The sequence below is a fragment of the Tiliqua scincoides genome, chromosome 4 (genome assembly GCF_035046505.1).
Source record: "Tiliqua scincoides isolate rTilSci1 chromosome 4, rTilSci1.hap2, whole genome shotgun sequence".
NCBI classification, from domain to species: domain Eukaryota; kingdom Metazoa; phylum Chordata; class Lepidosauria; order Squamata; family Scincidae; genus Tiliqua; species Tiliqua scincoides.
Window position 1 is genome coordinate 5,799,353 of NC_089824.1, and position 17,360 is coordinate 5,816,712.

The window sequence follows — 17,360 nt, forward strand, 5'->3', positions numbered from 1 at the left end:
TAGCTGCTAATTGCTCTTCACAGAGCAGAGCTCCTGTTGTTTGCAGGCTTGTGTCAATATAGGGAGATAGACTTCAAGGGTCTCTTTTTGGGTTATTATTTTAAAATAAGTAAAATATTATTTATTTTTTAAAGTCTTAGGTGGGTCCCAACAGTGTTGTTTTAAAAAGTGGGCCCTGGTGCTAAAAAGTTTGGGAACCACTGTGTTAGGCTGCAATCCTATCCACACTTACCTGGGAGTAAGTCTCATTGATGATGACAGGGCTTGCTCCTGAGTAGACTTGCATAGGATTGGGCTGCAAGTGTGCTGCAGCAAAAACCAACCAAAGGTCTCGTTGCGCATACTAACACAGCCTTCCTAGAGCTCAGATCACTGCATTTCCCAGTGTATTCCCGGAAGTCCCCCCTAGAGACACAGAGATGCATCACTCTGGCGCATTCTTACCTCTGTGGTTTACTCCGTTCACAAAAAAGCGAGGGGGCGTGGCCTAAAGCGCCAGGAGGCTGGGGGTGGATCCGTCCGAGAAAGGGAAAGAGCCGAGAGGGGGTATGCTTGGAGAGCGGCGTGCTCTGATTGGCTGCCTCCCTCCTTCGCGCTCGCGCCTGGGGGAGCGCGGCTGCTGAGGCCGGAGCTTTGCTGCTCCTGCTCCGCGCGCGCACCTCCCGTTGCCGTGGAACGTTGGGACGCGCGGGCGCGCGCACTGCCTCTTGCTGGACTTGGCGCGCGGGAGGCTCCCCGGGCGGCTGTTGCCGGGGCGGCCGCCGCCAGCGCACTAAGCAGGTCAGTGGCGCGCGCATGCATGCATTTCTGGTGCATTTTTTTTGCAGCGCATTTCCTGCAGTGCATCCAGCGGCTTGCATTGTGCACTGCAGCGGCAACAGCTGTACATGCTGTGCTCCAACCCAGGTCGCGTTGTGCTGCTGCCAGGCAGCCTTCTGCTCCTCGGCATGCACGTGCAAGCCCTGCCTGCAGTCCTGGGTGGGTCTGCAAAGTGGGGGAGGGGGAGAGGAGAAGGGGTGGTGCTGCATTTCCTTTCCCCTTTTGTGTGGGCGTGGGGGGTGCAGAGGGAAAGGGCGTCCGTTGCATGTGCTGGGTGGAAACTGAGGCACTGGGGGCGGGGCAGCTGGCAGAGAATCCGAAGCCCCCCTCTTTGCACTGTGGCCCCTTGCTAGAGAAGGGCGTTGCTCTCTTGCAGAAAAGTGGGGAGGGGGCTTCTTCCTAAGCACAGCACTAGGGGGTTGCTTGCTGCACAGGATTGCTGCCAGCAGCCCTTTTTCCTTCTGCTTGGACTGCATTCCGCGTGTGTTCTGGGACCAGCTGGGCCATGTGCAGGGACTTCCAGAAATGCACCCTGATGCCATTGCTTGGCTTGCACCGATGAGGTTTTTACAAGTCGGAGCGCTCGGCATGTCGGCTGGGTGCACCCATGTGGTATTCAGCGCATGGCCAAAGTGCTGGGGTGATAGATGGCTTTGCAGTGTGCTTGTATTCCAGCTGAAGCTTCTCTTGGCCAGGCCATTTCAGTGTGTGGGCTCAGTGCACCCATGTGCCATGTAGCACATGGCCAAAGTGCTGGAAGGCTTTGCAGTGTGCTTGCATCCCAGCTGAAGCTCCTCTTGGTTGGGCCACTCCAGAGCTGCTGATGCAGGGCGTGGTGTTGGAGCCCTGCCTGCAGTATGAGTGTTCCCTGGCTGGTGGAGCAGACTGACAACACCATGTGCTCCCTGTGCCATTTGAGTGGTGCAGTTTGACCCTGAGACTTGGAAGCAGTTTGCAAACTACATGGGGAGGGGGTGGGGAGAAGTAAACAATCATGATTAATATTTACCATGAGCAGATGCGGCCACTTCTGTGTGCATCAGTGACAGTGTCAGAGCAAATGGATATTGTCAAGGAGTGATGTGGGAGGTGACCAGATTTGCTTGAAAAGTAGCAACACTTGAGATTATTTATTTATGGGAAAAAGTTAGCCCTCACTTTCCTCTCCTTAGGGAGGCTCTTAAGGCAACTTACAAGAGAAGAGAAATGTATTGAAAAACAACTAAAATAAGATACTAAAAAGCAATAACAGCCACAGAACAACCATTAAAATAAAAAGAATTCAGCAGAAAATCATAAGCAGAAGGCCAAGCAGAACAGAAAAGCTTTTTGCCAATGCCAGAACTTAAACAAAGATAGCATTGACCTTGCCTCCTGGGGGAGGTAGTTTTCATAATTTGGGTGCCACCACAGCAAAGGCCCTGTTCCATGTCACTGCCAACGTCCTTTTATCAGCAATGGAACATGCGGAGGACCTCTCCTCGATGATTTCAAGGGACAGGCAGGCCTTCAGATACTTTGGCAAACCAGCATAGCAAACCTATGGAACTTGTGCTCAAGGTGGGATGGGTAAAAATTTTGTTAGCACGTAGCATGAAGTGGTACTCACTATATACAAGCAGAAAATGTATCATCCCTTTCCTGTGCACAAGTCTTGTGTGGGGTTTAAAGGGAGTGGATCCTTTTAAACTTTAAATGCTACATGCGGAAGAAGCTCTTCACTTCTTTCCTTGCTCAATGCTTAAGTTTGCTCCATACTTAGGTTTAAAGGAATGTGTTCCCTTTAAACTCTAAATCCCACGTGAGGATGGAGCACAGTGAGAAGGGAAAGGAAAAAAAGGAGCTTCCCCATTGCCCTTTCTTCTTCCAGTGCTGTGTGAAAGGGGGGGGGGAGATTATCACCACTGCAGATCACCTACAAGTAGGCAAGTACGGGTACCCTTCCCTTTAAGTGTGTTTATAAGGAGTGTGACCTGCAGCCTGCATGGTTTGCATCACTTCTGTTTGTTATAAGCAGTAGCAGAGCAAGGTGGGAACCCAAACTGCACCACTTCTGTTTTCAATAGAACAACATGGACCAGGCAGGCTGCATATCGTGCTCCTGGCAAATAAAAGGATCGGGTATGCAAATGTTAAATTTAGAATGCTCTCAAGCATTCCTTTCTTTCTCCATTTAACAACATTGTCAAATACAAATATAATAATAATAAGTTATCTGCTGCTCAAAATTATCATGGGCATGCTTGATTTTTTAGATTATTGTCAGTTTGGGCACATGGTCTCGGACAGGTTCACCAACCCTGTCTTAAGCTATTCAGGCCCTTGGTGGTCAAAACCAGCACCTTGAATTGCGCTGGGGAACATACTGGTAAACAGAGCAGATAACGCCATATAGGTGTGATGCGATCTCCAGGCCTCGTGCTGCTCAGTGATTGCGTAGCAGCATTCTGCATGGTCTGAAGGTCTCGGATGATCTTCAAGGGCTGCCTCACATAGAGTGCCTTGCAGTAGTCCAACCAAGATGTAACCAGTGCATGGAGAGCCATGGTCGGTTTTGGTTGGTCCAGAAGCAAAGCTGGCACACTAGCCTATGCTGGGCAAAAGCATCATGAACTATAGCTGTCTCCTGTGCATCCAGGTCTGGTCCAGAAGTACTTCCAAACTGTGAAACTTCTTTTTCAGGGGGAGTGCAGCTCCCAGAACAGTTTGTCCATAACCTGGGCCACAGATCTCCTGGCCTCTATCTTGTCCAAATTCAGTTTCAACTTAATTGCCCTCATCCAGCCCAACATCCAGTTCAGGACCTCCACTGCCTCCCCTGCATTGGATGGAACTGCAATATAGAACTGCAGGTTAGCCGCACATTAATGACACCCCCATGTCCCTTGCTGATCTCACCTATCAGTTTCATGTAGATGCTGAATTGCGTGGAGGACAGAATTGCACTTTGCTGGTGGCTCAAGGCTGATGACCAAGTTGTTGAGCAGAAGTCCCCCAGTGCCGCATCCTAGAACTTACCCTTCAGGAAGGACCAGGCTCAAAGAGGTGTTTAATGACACCCTGTCCCCTCAGCAGATCTCATCAGCTGAGCTGGCCAAAAATGCAGCAGAAGCGTAGATGATCTCTCATTGCCATGATGGCTGTTGGTATTCTTTGCTGTACAATTTGCAAAGAACCCTTAACAGGCCAGGCAGATGCCTAGGGTGCATCAAATGGATCTGTCAATGCAGAGTCTAAGTCAGTGAGGGATGTGGGCTATTGTATCAGCAAAGTAGTTAGCAAATTGGTCATAGCAGGCCACTAGAGCAGCTTTTTTTTTTCCAACTCACAGTTTTTCAATCTTATTCCTCTCACAGCACACTGACAAGGCACTAAAATTATCAAGGCACACCACCAGTTTTTAACGTAAATAATATCATATTATTGAAATTAATAAATACATTTAATTTAATTTAATTAATGCAATTAAATGATTACATGACAGTGAATCATGTAATTACATTAAATGATTCATTGTCATCATCTAACTTCCGTTTTTTAATTACAAATCTATCCACGTCTAATAAGCCCAGAGATCCCCTCAGGGATGTGATTCATTCGCATGCACTACACACAGTGAACATCACACACTCTGCTGCTCTCAGGTCTCCATGCGGTTGCTGCAAGAACTACAGTGCTTTTGGTGAGGACAGGAGAAATGGAAAGCAGGTACACTAAGCGCAGCACTAAGCCCAGAATAAAATACAAAACGGCTGCTCATAGCCCCTCTTTTATTTGAGCTACCCTGCAAGGCTCAAGGCCGCCTCTTCCCCCATGCCACTACTGTCTTCTGCAGCACACCTCTTTAAAAACCACTGCACTAGAGTGTCTTCACACTCCACTGTGGGTCTGGATGTAAAAGGTCATACACCACAAGAAAGTTCCTCTGGGTGACTTTACTAGTTTAATGGTGGCAGAGAAGTATATTTCCTTCTCTGCCATCATTGCCATGGAGTAATTCAGAAGATGGGTGATGGCCCATGTTCAGTTATGGGTGCAATCATGACAGATGCCCTGGTCAGCTCCTCATTCCAGAAGTTAATCAAGGCCTAACGTTTGGCAGCAATTCCTTATGCCTTCTTGTAGGAGCTCTCAATGGTAGCATTGATTTATTTTTCTAGTCGTGCTTGCAATTGAGTGTTCCAATTACTTTACTCCAATTGAGTACTTAACTGAAAATTTCATTTATTTAATCTCTGTGGGTTCATAGTTCACTTTGCACATGGAGCCCATTGTGGTCCAGTAAAGGATATCCCTTTGCTAAATATAAGAGAAATAACACTAAAAAGGTGTGCCTTAGGCCAGATACAGCACTTTGAAACTGGACCATTTCAAAGTTGTAATTAAATTTTCCTCCCACTTACCCCTAGGATGTGCACAGGTGCATGTGCAGCTCTTCAGGTGTGCTAAAATTAGTGCATTAACAGTTTGCAATGCAACTGTTCCGTTTTCCTTTAAAACTGGAATTTGTGCAAGGAATTGTGTGCTGTTGAGTAAAACAAGTTAAGTGTCACATTTGTTTGATGTGACATTTAAAGCGCATTTATGTGCTTTATTGACTTTTTTCTGATCAGATATATCATTTAATCATGATTGGTGGTTGGAAAAAGCATTTGAGGTGTAATACAGTATGTAAAAGTTACATGGCACCCATTTCTAATTTTGTTGGTTAAATGTAAGTCAGACATGCTAAATGGGATCCCAAACATTTTAGCATATTGTACAGTTTTGAAACTTTCCAGAAAATTTGTGTCATTACATGTTGCTTCTTTAACATCTTTGACTGCTGCCATTATGATGCATGCAGCTTACTCTGCGATACTAGCCTTATACAAGGGGATTGACCTTGTGCATATGCCTCCATTTTGGCCCTCCTGAATGACTTGTAAGGGAAGGGGCCACTTGCACACTGTGGCAAGACTCCCTGCAAAACTTAGTGCTTTATGCCCCTCTAGCTACACCACTGCCACATTCCTGGGGAGGATGCGCAAACCCACATAGACAGTGCCCCCAGCCAGAAATCAATGCACTTTTTCTCATCAACTTTATAAGAAAATGACTTTAAGTAGGGACTTGCTATACTACACTGCTGAGCTTACAGCACCCGTCTCATGGTTGAATTTGAGTATGAATTCAGTTGGATTTTTAGCCTGTGCTAGTCCAGGGCATAAACTGGGTGGGTGTATGTGTTCACGTTCTCACAAAAAGCTCATAATATTGCCCCAAAACAACCTGTTCCAAGAAAATGGTTTCTGCAATGTGTGTACATCATGAAAGCATAAACCACACTGAACATGTTTTATCATCATCAAGGGCACAACACTGAAACTTCCCCCAACATCCTTTGGCTTCTGATATTTCTCAACTTTCACATTTGTGGGCTCGCAATAGGGCTTTCTAAGACTGAAAACTATGCTGAAAACTGCAGGAATTTGAAATCCCACCTTCTAAGTGTGTTCCATGTTGGTGTGTAATCTGCTCAGATGTGTAATCACCTGAGGCTTCCCACCAGGGTTTGCTCAATTTTGACAGCTTCTTTGCTAACTGTAATTTTGGTGGTGGGATCTTCCAGGCTGCTCCATCAGCCCAAGTGCTGATTCAGCATTGCGAGGGACCCACAGATGAGTGTCATCACATAACTGTCTGAATGTTGGAAGTGATTGTGGGGGCCCTTTGAAGTGTAGTTGCCTCTTGGCAACTGAGTTGCTACACAAAACACCTTTCCCCTGAATTCCAGTGCTATGGAGAGAGCAAGGACATTCCTGGCAGTTGGCTGTGCAGCTGTGTCCTGTCTGTATGCAAGCTGCTTCCCAGAAAGTTGCTAGAGAGATCCCTACAATAGGTCTCCTTTGTCTACACCTTTGGGCTAATTAAGGGCCCAATCCTATGGACACAGTGAGCTTCTGGACATTGCATTCTGGCATCACAGCATGCTTTATGGCTGTCACAAAAAGTGATATGACATAGAGCATAGCTGCACACCAGTGAACCCAGGAGAAGCCCTGGCACCAGTAAGTCAGTGTAGGGGTGGGTGGAACAGAGTATGGAGGAAGAGGAATGAGGCAGAAACTGGGAGAGGGGGTGGATCAAGGCTGGGAAGGGGATGATAGCAGCAGCAGTGGTTCACTGATATCCTGTCTGCCTTCCTAGTTCCATTCAAATTTGCGCCAGCAAAATTGTTGGTGCAGATCCACGTAGACCCATTGGGGTGGTGGAGACTTAACCAGAGGAGATTCCACACCACTAAGCACATTTTTGGTCTCTTGAAATTCTTTTGGAATGAGCACCATCTAATAGTTAACCAGTAAATGTTTATAAACACACGTATAATGTAGGTACACTAGTCAGTAATTGGACTTGGGTGGTTGCACATGGTATAGTTGTGAATTCAGGTTTGACTTTAATTGTGCATCATTGGGAATGACAGTCAATCCTCATTCTCCGTGTGCGCCTGTATAACACATGCATTGGTTATGTTCATGAGCAAGTTTTAGGTATACACTTACATCAGGACACTAAGGAAGACGTGCTGGTTTGACTTCCTGATTAAGAGTACACAAAAGCTAACTCTGGTTTTCCTTATGAAATGTGCCAATGAACCATAAGTAGTTGTAGAAGTAACATTCAGGTGGTTGTCTCTTGGGTGGAGTTCAGTACCCTGAGAAATGTATGGGACTGATTCATACATGCAAGTTGTGATCTCTTTACCTGAAGTTTAATTGTTGAGTTAACCTCAACAACCTCAACCCCTGGGGGCTGGGGATAAGAATAGGCCCGCAGTTTGGCTGTACTTGTCATAAGCGGCGACTAAACAGCCACCGGGTAGATGGGATTCGTCAACCTGGGAAGGCAGCTCATCTGAGAGAAGGAAAACTCTGATCTCAAACCTCCACTGCCTTGTGGCTACATCCAGTTATGAAAAAGGCTTCAGGAGTCAACCTCCAGGCAAAATCCAGAGCCGGAGTCCCTGAGACAGTTCATGGCTGAACACAGTCACGTTCTGGCAACTCCTGCGAAGCCGCTGGAACCAACCGTATTGGCTTCTGCCTTTCCATTGGACCATTTCAGCGTTGTGGAGAGGGGGGATTTGCTGCATGGGTAACAGCCTATCCTCCATATCTACTTTACCCAGGCTTTGCGCACTGGAGAGGACACTCTATTCTAGAACCACCATTCAGAGCGCGGTACCACAGTCTTCCGAGACTGAAGGATGTCAGCAACAACAAATTGTTGAGTAGCGATTTGAATGCAAGTCTCCCTGGGCCAAGTCCAGAACCCCGTCCCCAGGGGCTCACATGTATATTATCCTGACTTGCAGCTGAGCATATTTGAAAGTAATATGATTTTAGATTAAGTTGGGTGGTATGTAAGTTGTGTGTGCAATGGTAAGTATTTCAGAAGTGCACGTTGCCTCTTAATGATACAGACATAGTATGGTGAACATTCACGTGTGAGCTTGCCCACAGTGATCTGTGAGGGATGCTATAAAAAACAAGGGGTATGTTCCTTGATGTGTGGACAGGAGCCTTTATTTTAGATCTTGTTTGTGTAAACAGTTGCTCTCTTCATGAGTGGGTTGGCATTAACATAAGAACAGCCCCACTGGATCAGGCCATCTAGTCCAGCTTCCTGTATTGCCCTAACACAGTGTGCTGGGTAACCAGGATGTGACTGGTTATGGCAATTAAAATGCAAATGTAGGAGGCCTCTTCTCCGTCTATTCCAAGAATTGATGAATTCCTGCAAGATTTGTGTGCCTGCAGTTCATCCTACTCCAAGGATTCTTGTATTCCCAGCTCATCTAAGAGTTAGTTTAAGCTACACTGTACATTCTTAGTAGGAGAGAATCCCTGTAGCTCTTTCACAGTTGTTTGCTCTTATAAATGCCTCCTTCCCTCCCTGGATTCTGGAAGACAAATAAAGATTTGCCTTGCTCTTATATCACTACCTTTGATGAGATATTACCACTTACTGGTCCCCATGCCTGCAGATGTCCTCGCTCTCCTGGGAGGATGGCTCTGGATTGGAATTTTGGTTCCCACGCGGAGAGTGCTGAGTGTTAAAGAAAGAGAGAGGTCCAATTTCCAAAGTGTAATTTGCCCACATGTTTTGCTGTGAGTTACGTTGCAGGCAGATCCCGAGATTTGCAGTTGCAGCAAATAACTGAGTAAGTGGCATGCGTCATCGTATCCGATGATTAAGCCCTGATGTTCTGCTGCCATAGTTCGTACGTCTCTGCAGACAGAGATGCTGGCTCAGATCTCTGTGATATTCAAAACCTTCTCAGCTTCTTCGGCAGATGTTTCCTCCTCCTTAAAGCACCACTGTGCGTTTGGACTTGTGTTCACAGAAGTAGGAAGAAGCTATTCAGATCTGGTACCAAACTATGGTTTGGTGTTAGGTGAACGAGTAGACAGGAACATGCCCTCAAATCCTCATGTGCTGAATATATGTTTCTGCCCATGTCTCCCCAACCATGCCTTGCTATTACCTGAATATTCCTGAGTATTATCTGACTGTTCAGTGGGTCATCTTTATTCGCAGGATCAGGACCCACAAGTTTGATCCGTGGCAGGGTCTAAACCTGCGGCTAGAGGACCCATGATCTCCCTGCAAATCAGAAGGCCTGCCAGAGCCTTCTGGGTAGGCACTTCTGGTTTAGCAAAAACCAGATGTTTTACCTTTTCTGGAGGAAAAGCATCATGGGTTACAAGCAATGATGGGTGTGTGCAATCCCCTGATTTTGAAAGTAGGCTACCTTAGAATGCCAGATGCAAGAGAGGGCACCAGGATGTTGGTATCTTGTTGTCTTGTGTGCTCCCTGAACCATTTGGTGGACCTCTGTGAGATACAGGAAGCTGAACTAGATGGGCCAATGGCCTGATCCGGCAGGGCTCTTCTTATGTTCTGTTCAAAGGCCCCAGCAGGCATTCTGAGGCACAGGGACAACATAAGAACCGACCCGCCAGATCAGGCCATAGGCCCATCTAGTCCAGCTTCCTGTACCTCACAGCGGCCCACCAATTGCCCAAGGAGCACACAAGACAACAAGAGACCTGCATCCTGGCGCCCTCCCTTGCAACTAGCATTCTGACATAGCCCATTTCTAAAATGTGCACATACACATCATGGCTTGTAACCCATAATGGATTTTTCCTCCAGAAATTTGTCTACTTCCCTTTTAAAGGCATCCAGGCCAGATGCCGTCACCACAGCATGTGGTCGTATGCGAGTTCCCTGTACTTCAGAACAGAGGTCAGACCATGAATTTAATAATCCACAGTTTTCAGCATCTGCAGGGGTTCCAGGAACAGAAGCCCCGTGGATGCCAAGGGCTGACCTTGCTGGGGAAGTCTTTTCTAAATGACTTTATGTGCTTTTAATCCTAGTTTTGCTGGCCGTTGTTCCTTGCTTAAGCCATTTCTGCCCCTCATGCCCTGTTGCATGTACACAACAGGGACCAAATATGTACACCCATGGGCCAGGCAAAAAAATGGGTTAAAGGCACAGATTCACCTGCTTGTTGTGCGTGCAACTGGCCCATCTCTTGGTTCACAAGGGATTGCGACTGCACATCTTTCCCCCTTTGCAATTGGGTTAATTGTGCAACTTCTTACACCAGTTGCAGCTTCAAGTCGCAATAATGTGTTTGCGCAGTTGATAGCAGTACTGCTGGCAGGAACAGATTTGGTGTTTTGCATTTATATTGTGTTTGAATGTTGATGTGCATTGTGTCTGAGGTATTCTTTGCTGTGGCTCGCCACTCCTGGTTGTGTGGTATGTCCCTTGACGAGTTGCAGCCTCCAGTGCAGGCACGAACTTAATTTTGCTCTTTACGGATCCATTTTCAGACTCTGCAGGGTTCTCTCGAGCTCTTTAGTGATGACCATTTATGGTACAGTTAAAGGATATTTTCCTTGTTCTCGAAAGGTGCTGGAGGAAGGATGGCTGTTTTCTCCCAAATTGATCTCATCACTGGAAGTAATCAGATAGAAGGTCTGAAACCGTTTTCCTGAGATTGTTCCTACCCTTGGCTGCAAGCTCTGCCTTGGAACCTCTGAAACAATTTTTTCCTACAAACCTGGGGGAGCAGTGAGCTAGTCCATTGGGACAAGACATTTGCAGAAAGCTGTGCCAAGGTCATGTGCAGGCAGTTTCCTTCAACCATCCACCTGTGGTCTCTACTTATTCCTTCCAAATTCTTTCCAGTGTAATAAGCATTCTTGCTGCTATTGAGGCTAACCTTCAAGCTGAGGAATGCGTAGCGCTTACTGAGAGAAAATAACTTGTGAATCAGTTCCCAGACATTATGACACTTTGTCTGGAGCAAGGCCGCTTGAACCCTGGCCCAAGGGCCGGATCTGTCCGCCAGTGAGCAGACCTTTCAGTTCCGCCCAGGCACCACATGAAGCCCTTCACGTTTGGAGGACAGGGTCACTCTGGGCAGTCATGTCTGCCAAGATGTCCTGATGTGCATCCTTCTGGGATACCGGGCAGCAGGCGTGACTGCCCAGAGCATCCCTGTCCTCTGAATGAGGAGGACTTTGCGCAGAATGCCCGGATGCTGTTTGGATGGGAACCGCATTCTGGGCACACAGTGGTTGCTAGTTTGAGCATCTCTGGTCTAGGGCAGCATTTCTCAACCAGTGGTACTCTTACCACCAGTGGTGGTTGGTGTCTGGTGGTACTTGTGGGGCCCCCAGGCTCCCTGCTTCCTGGCAGCAAGACCAGCAGTGCAATGCAACAAACAGCAGTAGAAGGCTGGGCTCAGCAGGCAGAGCTTTTCATCATGCATGCTTGGAAAAAGTCCTCCTGTCTGCTCTGAGCCTCTTACCAGTGTTTTCCGCATCGCATCTGACCTCCCAGTCTTGGAGTAACTGGCAATGACGTCATCGCCAGTTATTTCCAATGGTACTCCCAGTAGGTGGACCATGTGAAGTGGTGCTGCAGGGGGCAAACGTGGAGAAATGCTGTTCTAGGGCTCAAGTTGCTTTTCCTTCTCCCCACCACCATTCAGGGGTGGCTGCTTTGCCCTATTCAGGCTCATTTATAGTTCCGTGTTTCTGTCCCCTTTGCTCTCCAAAGATGCTCCTCCTGTCTTTTTCAGTGGCCAAGTTTGCAATGTTACCACAAGGTTTCGTTTTGCCTTCTCGTTCCATTTCCTGCCTGTCTCCATTTTATTTCTTGCATCTGCCTTCTGAGTTCTTGGCCTTTTAACATCTTTTTAATATCTTTTAATATTTTTTACAGGCCTGATTCTTTTATGACTCGCTGCTGCTCTATGCTCTTTTTACCTAATTTTTATTCTGACTGCCGTTTTTATGATATGTGTTAATATGTTTTTAATTGTTTAAATTATGTTTCTTAATCTGTTGTAAGCCGCCTTGAGTCCCTTCGGGGAGAAAGGCGGGGTAAAAATAAAGTTATTATTATTATCTGTCTCCTTTTTCACTGGGTCGTGTTCAGGCTTTTTTGAAATGATAAGGGTCAGACAAGACATAGTTCAAAAGTAGGGCTTAATTTTACTTGAAAATAGTGCTGCGTGAATGCCTGATCTGGGTCAACGAGTGACATTCAGTTCAGGACTTCTCATTCTTATGGAATGAGGTTGGAGATGTTCAAAAACGGCAAGGGAACGGCAGAGTAGGAATGGAATCGTGATGGGCCATGGTAACCAGACCAGCAGAACGAGAGGCTGAGGGAATAAAGGCACAAACAAGCCCTTCTCCAGGGACTGATATATCCATCCATGTTGGCATCCTTCAGTCTCAGAAGACTATGGTATTGCGCTCTGAATGGTGGTTCTGGAACAGAGTGTCCTGTCCAGTGCGCGGAGCCTGGGTAAAGTAGGTATGGAGGATAGGCTGTTTCCCATGCAGCAAATCCCCCCTCTCCACGTCGCTGAAATGGTCCAATGGAAAGGCAGAAGCCAATACGGTTGGTTCCAGCGGCGTCGCAGGAGTTGCCAGAACGTGACTGTGTTCAGCATGAACTGCCTCAGGGACTCCGGCTCCGGATTTTGCCTCGAGGTTGACTCCTGAAGCCTTTTCCATAACTGGATGTAGCCACAAGGCAGTGGAGGTTTGGGATCAGAGTTTTCCTTCTCTCAGTTGAGCTGCCTTCCCAGGCTGACGAGTCCCATCTACCCGGTGACTGTTTAGTCGCCTCTTACGACACATACAGCCAAACTGAGGGCCTGTTCTTATCCCCCAGCCCCCAGGGGAGGATATTACTTATTACAACTTATTACTAATACTGCATAATTATAATATTATTGTGTACAAAATAATTACTACCTGTACTTTACTATAATTACTATACTATACATACAGGTGGTATTTTGTATTGGCAACCTTCAGTCTCGAAAGACTATGGTATCGCGCTCTGAAAGATGGTTCTGGCACAGCGTCTAGTGTGGCTGAAAAGGCCAATCCGGGAGTGACAATCCCTTCCACACCGGGAGCAAGTGCAGTCTGTCCCTGGTCTGTCTCCCTGGCTATGGGCCTTCCTTCTTTGCCTCTTAGCCTCAGACTGTTGGTAAAGTGTCTCTTCAAACTGGGAAAGGCCATGCTGCACAGCCTGCCTCCAAGCGGGCCGCTCAGAGGCCAGGGTTTCCCACTTGTTGAGGTCCATCCCTAAGGCCTTCAGATCCCTCTTGCAGATGTCCTTGTATCGCAGCTGTGGTCTACCTGTAGGGCGCTTTCCTTGCACGAGTTCTCCATAGAGGAGATCCTTTGGGATCCGGCCATCATCCATTCTCACGACATGACCAAGCCAACGCAGGCGTCTCTGTTTCAGCAGTGCATACATGCTAGGGATTCCAACACGTTCCAGGACTGTGTTGTTTGGAACTTTGTCCTGCCAGGTGATGCCGAGGATGCGTCGGAGGCAGCGCATGTGGAAAGCGCTCAGTTTCCTCTCCTGTTGTGAGCGAAGAGTCCATGACTCGCTGCAGTACAGAAGTATACTCAGGACGCAAGCTCTGTAGACCTGGATCTTGGTATGTTCCGTCAGCTTCTTGTTGGACCAGACTCTCTTTGTGAGTCTGGAAAACGTGGTAGCTGCTTTACCGATGCGCTTGTTTAGCTCGGTATCGAGAGAATGAGTGTCGGAGATCGTTGAGCCAAGGTACACAAAGTCATGGACAACCTCCAGTTCATGCTCAGAGATTGTAATGCAGGGAGGTGAGTCCACATCCTGAACCATGACCTGTGTTTTCTTCAGGCTGATTGTCAGTCCAAAATCTTGGCAGGTGGCAGGTATATATACAGGTGGTATATATACTATATGCACAGGCCTCTTTATCCGCTGATTTGGCACCCACGGATTTGCCTCACCACAGGTTCTGATCTGTGGATTGCCCCCACTCCCAGATGCTGCCATCTCCCAGATGCTACCAGAATCCTGTTCCTGCTGCATCTGGGAGGTTTTCTGAGCCTTGGAAAAGCTGCATGCTACTATGCTGGATCAGGCCTCTGCTATGCCAGCAGACAGGTATGCAACAGCCTGCCTTGGCTGATGCGGGGGTTTGAGGAGGGTGGAACTGGGGCATTCCAGGGTGGGGGGAAAGTGGGTGGTGGGTAGGCTCATGGCCAGGCCTAGGAGGGAGGTGGAGTTAGGATCCAGCACTTAGGCCAGATCCTAAACCCCTTCCCAGGTGATCTGGACTAGCACTGGGTAGCTCGGATCAGCACCACCTCTTTAGGTGGTGCACTGGCTAGTAACAGACCTGCCCTGCTACGTGCCCCTGGGCAGAGGTTTGTGATGCCACCCCCCCCACACACACACACCAAACTGCCCCCCCCTTATCCGGAGCCTTGTGCAACGATGTGAACAACTTCTGAGGTTTCCCGTGTTCTCAAACAGTACTTTCAGGAAAGCAGAAGTACTGCTTAAGATCTCATTGGCTTCCCGCACAGTCTGGAGCGCTGTGTGAATGCAGCACTCAGGGCATTTGCCCCCTCGTCCCCCCCCTCCAGGCCTGCCACTGGCACTGCACAGATCTGAGTGGCCCCATTCAGGCCACTGCTGTGTAACATGGAGTATGGGGAAGTGATTCCCCCTGCCCCGGGTTGCACCACAGCCAGCCTCAACCCTGCACTAGATGAAGCACAAGCCAACTGGCTGCCTGTTCTAGTGCAGGATAGGATGGGGCTGTCCACTTTAGTGCAGTAGGGAACAGAGACTAAGGCGTGATGCCGAGGGCTCCATGGAAAAGGCGGGTTTTAGGAAGGGATTGGAAGAAAGCAAGGAGGTATATGCTCCCTCAACACATTAACTTAATGCAGTGAGGCATTAACAAATTCCTTGCAAGCAGAAAACTAGCATGGCAGAGATCTAAGTAAATATGCAAGGGACTGAGCTACACAACCACTGAAGTGCCTTACTTAGTCCATTGTTTCAGCACTGAACCCAGGAAATGAACTCACGGTGCAACCCTTTGCATGTCTACTCAGAAGTAAGCACTACTGAGTTTAGTTTGTATATACAGTAGATGCATTTATGCAAATACATAAAGTCTTCAAGCAGTGATTAGAGAACTGGAATGTTTGGTGGCTAGGGAAAACATTGACATAGTGGGCATGACGGAAACCAGGTGGAATGTGGAGAACCAGTAGGCACAGTCATTCAGCTTGTTAACCGTTATCTTTTCATGACTAGAGCATGAATTGACCCAGCTGTTATGAGAATAATTGAAGTGTCGTCGTTGTTGTCCATCCGTCCCATGATTACAACCCTAACTGTCATTGGTGCCTCGCTGATTTTGTGTCCTCATCTCAAAGTTCCCTTCTGGTTTTGGTCCAGAGGACAATAGCACATCCCCGCAATCACATTGCTCCCTGAACCTGATAACACAGGCCAACACACATTTTGTTTCCTTAAATGTTCCCCCAATTCCTGGGTATATTTGGGGTGCGGATTCCAAAAATGGCATCCAGTGATCTAGTGGGGCTGTTCTTATGTTCTTATGGCCTGATTTATTTCAGCCCACGAAAATGTGTAAAATATACAGTGTGGCCCTCCAACTAAAACTCTGTTTTAGAATGTATACATTTTTAATTTTATATTTATGTAATTCTGTATTTTATTACTGATGTGATTTTGTACTAATTACACAGGCCAACACACATTTTGCTTCCTTAAACATTACACCAATTCCTCGGTATATTTGGGGTGCTGATTCAAAAAATGGCATCCGTTTTGCCCTATCAGGTCTAGTTTTGGAGTCACGGCATAGCCTCTTTAGTGAATGGTCCAAGCAGCTTCCTCATGAGGAAGCCTACACCAAGGCTTCCTCATGAGGAAGCTGCTTGAACCATTCACTAAAGAGGTTATACTATATCTCCAAAACTAGACGTGATAGGGCAAAACAGATGCCATTTTTGGCATCGGCACCCCAAATTCATATCAAACCACCATAAAATTTGGGAAAAACTTTTCTGACCCTCAATTTTGTAGGCCTGTGTAATTTAACCCACAGTGATTCTGTGGTGGCATTGGACCCACAATCTCTACTGTGATGGTTTCTGTCCTTTCTTTGACACAGATGGCCACCCCACCTCTGTCTCTTCTATAGAGTTTATAGCCTGGGATTGTGGTATCCCACTAGGATCATCCTCGAGCAAAATGTCTGCTCCATGACTAGATTATAGCCCTTCTCCCATATTTCAAAATAAAACATGCTTTGTTTGTATTCTGCCAGTCAGTGCAGCTGGGGAGGCACACATGGTTATTCCATATTCTGCCATTCCCACTACAAGGCAACTGCAACTCTCCATTGGGGCTACAATCCTATACATTGTCTGGGGCTGTGGGTTTTTCATGAGGGTTCCGTGGCTCTCCTGGCTCATTTCCACAGCTCCTTGGGGAAGGAGACTCAGTTTGGGAACCAACTGCCACGGAGTGTCCTTCCCAGGTTGGTGCTGTGTGATTCAGATTTCTGTGATGGACACACAGGAAATTTTAGCCCAAAGGGCGCAGTACTGAGGTGTACTTCTTGGGACAAATGTATACACTTGTTCTAGTTTCTTTTCAGTTTCCCTTTCGTGGAGTTATATTTTTGGTTTGCAAAGTAAATAAAACCCAACTTTTTGGCTCTCTTTACATCTTTGCAGTCCAAAAGTTCAGGAGAGGCTAAATCTTTGGCTACGCTAGTTTGTCAATAGCTTTTTTTCTACCTCCTTGGAGATGCCTGACCCCTTGGATTTGGAGAAAAAAGCATTGAAATGGACAGCAATATTTTTGGGTTCCTGTGTGAAAACTCCTATAATGCTGCCAAATGCCAACTCCTGAAGTTCCCAGGAAGTCAGCTAACCATAGTTAGCATTTAATTTTTTCTTAGCTTCAGTCATGAAAATAATTTTCTTTTTCCTCTTTTTTTTTTTTTTTAAAACTTGCCAGTACTTTGCAGAGTTGGGGCAAAATCCTAACCAGGCCAGGTCTACTCAGAAATAAGTCCTATTTTGTTCAATGGGGCTTACTCTCAAGAAAGTGTGGTTAGG

The 17,360-nt window shown here is 47.0% G+C and overlaps 1 protein-coding gene across 1 annotated transcript in view; it reads left to right on the plus strand.

Moving 5' to 3' along the window:
* The first annotated feature begins 699 nt into the window (after window positions 1-699).
* Window positions 700-17,360, plus strand: part of PTP4A3 (protein tyrosine phosphatase 4A3) — a 90,505-nt gene continuing 73,844 nt past the window's right edge. The window contains exon 1 of the mRNA XM_066623350.1: window positions 700-780. The gene's annotated coding sequence lies outside the window, so the exon portion shown is untranslated. The remainder of the gene's footprint in view (window positions 781-17,360) is intronic.